Consider the following 7589-nt stretch of genomic DNA (forward strand, 5'->3'; position numbering starts at 1 on the left):
AATGTTCACGAAGAAATTTTACAGTTCGTTGTTGGGGATAGTGCGGCAGAAGGGATTTTAAAGATGACACAGGTGCTGTGCTCTTCGCATTTTGTCTTGTGGTAGACGGAAGGTAGAATATACTATGTATTTTGTACCTCCATTGGTTACATTGAAAAGGTTCAAAAATTGTGTTTTTAAGGGCAGGATGATTTTATTTTGTATTTCACTCCACAGTTCAATAAGACTGCAACGTGTATCTGAATGTTTACACTGTATGACCACTTTCTTGGAGTAGAAGATTTAATACATATCATCATGGACGTCCAGGGCAGCATTCCTGGAAAATGAATGTCAATCTAAAGTTATATATCTTTCACACATATATTTTAATTTCAGTCAGTAATTTATGTTAATCAGTTGCGGCGATTAGGGATGCATTTATCCCCCGCTTTTTGCAATTTTTGCACCCGCACTATTCTAAACCTTATCTACCAAGGGAAAGTAAACTGTCCTTGGCCCCCCCCCCCCGTTTTGAAAGGTTTCATGTTTTCCTTATTTTCAGAATCGCACCCCCTAATTTTTTTCCCGCCCCCCCCTCAGCACCCCTAGATGAATAATCCTGGCGCCGCCGCTGTTCAGCAGAAAACAAAGAAAAGCATGACCGTGCAAACGCGCATTCTTACCAGCTACTGCTCTGTACTTGACGAGACTGAAAAAAGTAGGGATTGCGAGCGAAGCGAGCAAGAAAATTTTACGAAATGTATTTTTATTCGCATAAAATTTGAAATCGAGGGGGTAATTGCTCCTCTGTACCCCCTAGCAGGTGCCCTTGACCGTCAATGTTTGCCCCCCCCCCCTAGAATTGACTTCCGCGGAAGGTTGTGGTGGTGCTGCCCCCTGTGGTTGCGTCACTGATTACGATGCAAGTAAATACATTGTATACCCAAATGGAAAAAGGGAGGAGGGGGCACGGCAAGAGCTGCGTATCGTTATATATACTAACCCACGTCACGTCATAATGATGAGTTGGGGTGTAAGGGGTGACCTTCCACGTAGGCGCCCAAAAGTCAACCTCACTTCCACGTAGTGCACCCTGAACTAAAGACTAACGAGGCTCTGGCGACTGGCACTATGGCCAGTATAATTTCGTGTGTGTTGTCCTGTTTGTTGTCTTTGTGTGTGCTGAGTGCCCGTTTACGGCCTCAGCTTTTAACAGAAGTCAGAACATTTTAACATTTTTAGTTATGCAACGCTAGAGTTGTTATTTGTAATGAAAAGGGGATGGCCCCCGTATAATGTGACGGGAGCAAAATAGCCTAAGTGCTGACGCTCCCAAAATTTTAAATTCAAAATCAAAATCAAATAATGATGAGTTACGATATAAAACAGAATAAGGGAGTGGGAAAGAGAGGTAACGACGAAGAGTATAACGTATCACTGAGAGAGAGAGAGAGAGAGAGAGAGAGAGAGAGCGAGAGAGCGAGGGAGACAGACAGACGTATTACTAACAGGATAACGTTATTTTGAGAAAATCTTAGATAAAGTTTTGACGGCCAGGAAGTCAAGGATGACAGAGTTGAAAAGGACTTTCAGTTTTGTCAAGAAGGAAATGAAGAAAGGTCCAGAAGAGTGGAAGATATATCGTTTCGAAGGGAGTTAAAGTTAGGGGATGCCGGAGATATCACCCACATAAATTTTTATCCCTTAAGCTTTAAATTAATTTTAATTAACATTCTATTTCGTATCGTTTTTTAAATTGCTCATTGTTTATTTGTTTAATGACGTCGAGTGAAGAAGCTTTACAAAAAGCACTGAGTAACGTCGTTGCTCTGTCTATTGTCAAACAAACTATGAAAGCCTACCACAATAGCAAGAAGAGCTGACATCGTCAGCTTTATTCAGGCAAGCAGATCACATATATTCCCACACGACGTCATTGAGTTGAACACGCAATAGATATTAGGTCAAGTTTTCTCTGTGTTAAGCCAGTCTCACACGGCAGTTAGGTACGTCCTCACTTCGCCATTGACTTCTAGCTTCGTTACTTAACGATCGTGTGAGAGCTTTCTCTTATTCAGTTCCAGACAGAAATAGGAACCGTCTCTAAATCCATCGTTAATACCACGTTAATACTATAGAACTACCAATCAGAATTGAGGAGCACACTAGCAGCTGAAGAAGGAAACATAACCAATCAGAAGAGACCTCTAGGTCACGAGTGCAGTTGTAATGTTAATGGCGGCCGCGTGAGATGTAAACAATGTATCACTTCACATTTTTAAAAGCCGATAAGTATTCGTGTAAAACGTTATTAGGTTCAAAATAATGGCGCTGCTTAAATACATACTTTACAATGTTTACTGTACACGTATGAAACAATACTTTAGTTGTTTCAAATTTAAACACCGTGCACTCAACATAGATGGTGTAACTCGACGTGCATACTGTATATGTTATACATTGTAATCGCAAAAGCTACCCGAAAAGTTACATGAAATGCTGGCGTTGCGTGTATATCTGCTATAAGATTTTTGGAAGCCTTTACATGCTTTCGTCTAAAGCCGGCCTTAATGATTGGGGCGAATATTTTATTTGTTGAGTGAAGAGTCTACTAATTATTATTGTTTTAAATAAATAGTTCGTATGTCTAAATTTCCTGCTGAGGTACTGTAATTTTACTGTCACAACAGACGCGAATACTATTTTATTTTAAAGTAAACTAAACACTTGGAGGATGTATTTCAAAACCGTACGAGAAAGGTTTCATTAGAATATACAACTTCTATAGTAATACACGGGTAATGCAACTTTATGCTAGTGTGTCCGTAAAGTGGTATATCAACTTGAAGTAACATATATTATACATTCACTTTCACTGCCACGGGTTACATGTGCTGCATTTTTCAACAGTGCCAATGTTATTATCTTATTCTTTTAAGAGAAAACATTATTTTCCAAATCTTCAGCAGTTATTAGCACCTAAACTTGCGAAGTGGTATACCGTGTTTGTGTAGTCGCCATTTTTAAAGATGCGATTTTAAGGATCGTGTGATACCCCTTTTGCTGCCTTCGCGAACTGAAGAGGTAAAAAATCTTATGGTAGTTTCGAGTCGGAGGTGGGTAGGGAAGTCGGGACCTACTTAACCACCGTATGAGACTGGCTTACTCGTATTTCAAGTTCAATAGCTCTTTTTCTAATGAGTTTGGGTTATCTTAGAATGTACAAATCCTGTTTATAAATTAGGTGTAAATGTTATCATATGATTTAATGTCCTTTGCACTTAGTACTGGAAGGCAATAGTAGAGTTTCAGTGGCGGCGATTAGGAGGGGCGAGGGGGAGCAATTGCTCCCTACTTTTCGCCACTTTTGCCTCCGCACCATGCTAAACCTTATCTACAAAAGGGAAATATACTGTCTTTGCCCCCCCTGGTTTTGGAACCCAAGCGCCGCCACATGCATACCTAAAAAATACCTACCCTCCCTCCCGGAAATAAAATCAGAAATAGGGCGACGAGTGGGCATCCCCCACCCCCAAGCCAAAAGCTTAATTCATACACCGCATAATATGCTTTATTTTTATTTTCGTGTATTTCCATATGTGTACACTGTCCCAGGTGTCTATGGAACAAGCGAACGAAAACAAGTCCTGTGTGCAAGTAATGACTCGAGAGAGCTCGACCAATGAACGCGTGAGAGAGAAAGTGCATGCGTGGAGAGGAAAACGCGACTGCAGCTATCAGTCGCTTGCAACAGCGCGCACTTCTTCGCTCCAACCTCTCGCTTTCTCCCCTTCTCTATCGTTATGGGGTGGAAGCACATAGTGGTTCGGATCCCACTTTAAACTGTAGGCCCAGTTCCGATTAGCCCCTATCACACGGAACTGGATTTCTAGTAGGAATGCCCTAGTTGGCGCTGAACTAACTTTCTAGGTAGCAATCATGGCCTCCTGGCTGACTGCTTGACTGGTTTGGAGGATTAGGACATGTTCTAATTGCTACTTGCTTTCCTCGACTGGATTCTGTGGAACAGCCAATCAGAGCAAAGTTTCGCCATGTGAAGATAATCTGTGAGTGTGGAAAGGAGCGCTTTTGTCTGTGGTTTCCGAGTGTTACTCCAGCAATGTATAACGTATAGGCTACAGCATGAAAGGCGCGTTGAGTTACACCATCTATGCTGAGTGCACGGTGTTTACATTTGAAACAACTAAAATATTCTTCCATACGTGTACAGTAAACGTTGTAAAGTATGTATTTAAGCAGCGCCATTGTTTTGTACCTAATAACGTTTTATACGAAACGTTATTCCTCTCGGTTGAATAATTATCGGGTTTTAAAAATGTGCAGTGATACATTGTTTACATCTCACGCGGCCGCCATTACAACAACTTCGACAAGTACGCTGATAAGTATCGTGTGAGGCGAAAACTAGCAAATTGGTAGCCAGTCCAGCGCCAACTAGGGCATACCTACTGGAAATCCAGTTCCGTGTGATGCGGGCTTAACCTAACAACGTAGGCATTTAGCCTAAAAATAAAAAGCTTTCTCCCGTGACGTCAGAACATAAGGTTGCTCAAGTGTTGTGCGATAAGTGATACCCGTAAAGCACGGAATAATTGAATCAACGTTATGTGCGACGCTGCTTCACAGATCTGGGACAGACTGCTTTTCTGTAGAAATCGAAACTTCTCAGTTCTTTGTTTCGTACCGTCCTATAAGTTTGAGACTGGTGGAAGCTGGAAACTAATATCTGAATACACAATGCGTGATTTTGATTATGCCGTGAATTTTTTTCTCTTGCGATACGATTCGTTGGTTTGTATGACTGAATGAACGCAGGTGCTTACTTTTGGTAACATAATTTTATACTTGGAAAGATAAATTGATCTGGAGAATCTATTATGACACTGCAGGTTGTTTTCTGCTATATAAACTGTTCAGGCAGCAGGAAATATTTCACCCTGATTTTTCCAGGACGAGGATAGTAATTCTATAATATTTAGTTTCTTGAAATTTAGATGAATATGAATCCTAACCTACTTCAGCAGTGGCGGAAAAAGGGGGCTATTACCCCCAACTTGTGTCCCTGCAGTAGAGGTGTGCGGGATCCCGAAAATCGGGACGGGCATTTTTTTTTTTTTCCGATCCCGACTTCGGAAAATGACTTCCTGACTTTTCGGGATCCCAAGCAGTCGGGAAATACCGTATGGTCATTTTAAAAAGTCGTCAATTTTCGACGTTTTCTGCATTGTAAATGTCTGGAACTTATCGGAAACTGTTAGTTTTTGTACCAGAAGTGCAAAAACAAGCACTTAAGATGGAAATTACGTGTAGAATTCAAGATTTCAAGAGCTTTGGGAAATTTCGAACATATCCTGTCCTGAAAATGTACCGACTTTGTCGGGGAACTGAGAATTTTCCCTGTCCCGAAAGTCGGGATTTGAAGAAATTCCCGTCCCGACCAAAAAAATTATATCCCGCACACACCTACCCTACAGTATGGTAAACCTTATCTCCAAAGGTAAATAAACTGTCCTTGCCGCCACTGTACTCATAACAATGAGTTTTTTTTCTTTAACTACTTTAACTATAATTTACTGGGAAAAGGTTGACTTTCTTTTGTTTAAAACATGTTTTTTTAAACTCATGTTTAAAACTATGTTTAAAACAAAAACCTGTTTTAAACAAACAAACAAAAACAGTTTATTTTGTTCTTTTTTTTTTAAAAAAAAACACAAATTTTGCCAACCCTGACAAATACCAATGAAACAAACGTACTAGCCTAAACTATTCGCAATACCTAGAGGCTAAGAACACAAATCTTAAATGACTTAACAGTAATTCAAGCCTATGAAAAGGGATTTGCGATCACACGGAAAATGAAACTCGTTGAGAATATTATTGCAACTTGCAAACAATTTACTTTAATTAAGGAGTCTAAAGCAAAAAGCAAGAGGACACAATAAACCTCATGCTATATCAGGAGATTATTGTTAAAAGAATGTCGTATTCTAAGATCCTTATAATTATATCCCTTTTCGGTAAACAAGCTAGATAATGGTAAAAACCAAGAGACAAGTTATTTTTCAGGAAAAGTCATAAGTTTTAATATATATCAGCGTGTGTTTCATTCATCCCTAACAACAACAATTTACTTCTAACTGTACCTGAAATCGTGTCATGCAATATTGGCTGACATGTAAGTTGATAATTATATTTTCCCCTTGTACTTGTGATATTTAGAACAGGTTGAGATAATATCTCGCTCTCCTACTTTTCCACAGAGCATAAATGTAAATATAGCAAATGTGTTACATGAAATCACAATGACTGACTATGCAAATGTACTAATCGTTATTCTTTAAAAGGTAAAAAAAGGTAAAGTGTTCCCTGTGCTTAGCACCACGCCATGAAGGCGTATAGGGGGTGTGGGGGTAACGCCCCACACTTTCTTGATCCGGTCGTGAGTGGGGGTGATGTGATCAGCATCACGCCCCTGACCGCCTTTACCCCCCAGGGTTTCCCCCAGGTACCCATGCTATTTGACGCTGTGTGGGCGCCGGTGCCGCTTCCATCGTTAGAAAAGTTCCCGGATTTGAACCGGCCGGGGATCGAACCCGGGACCTTTATTCTTTAGGATAGTAAATTTTCACTTTAGCAACTTCTCTACAACTTGTCTATTTTTCCAAAAACCTTAAATGTTGGTGACACAAGTGCACATTTTTATATAGTTCGCTAACTACATCGCAATAATCAAAACGATCTTCCCGTTTTTGACAGAAATAATCGACAAAGGAAAAATATAACATTGATTACTCAGTAAAAAGTTACAAAATTATCCAACTTGTATTTGTGAAATAGGCAATTTGAACAAAGTCGTAAAATTCTATTGATGTATTTTATATTTCTTTCAACTCATGTGTATTATGAAGAACATAATTCTTGTAAATTGGAACATAGCATGAAGAAGTAAGTGAATATCCTCCACTGTGATTAGAAAGTAAAATGTGTTAAAGACGTGATTCTTACACTTCGAACTGCACAATTTCATACAACTTATGAGCAATAATACGAACATACAAATAAAAATCAAAATTTTTTTCGTGTTAAATAAAGGAATATTATCGTTACAAGGTCGGCATCCATGTAATTAATATTACTATTCAGCTCTGTTCACAAATTTTTGAATGTCGTATACATCGCACTGATTGAACACAGACTTTTTTTTAACATATAATTAAATGTTGTACTACATACAAACGCATACATTTACATGTAACTAATCAAGAAACAACTATGTTTAGTTTACGATAACAATTATTGTTCTTACTCTGAAATGAATAGATTTACAGGAACTCTCTATCGTACAAATCGCTCATTCAAATACATGTATTTCGCCAAAACACACGACTAATCTTTTGACGTCATCAGGTTGCGGCCCGTATACGGTGTATACCAAGGTTATTAGGAGTATACACGAAATAGGTGTGTTTCACCTACGTCACACACTGTTGCATTGTGGGATCGATCAGCCAGATTTTGTGCCGGTTCTCGTAAACGTACGGAATTCAAGCGGGCGGGCGGGAGATTTGAACCTTGTTTACGATGGT

This window comes from Lepisma saccharinum, chromosome 8, assembly GCF_977018435.1.
Source record: "Lepisma saccharinum chromosome 8, izLepSacc3.1, whole genome shotgun sequence".
Lineage (NCBI taxonomy): Eukaryota > Metazoa > Arthropoda > Insecta > Zygentoma > Lepismatidae > Lepisma > Lepisma saccharinum.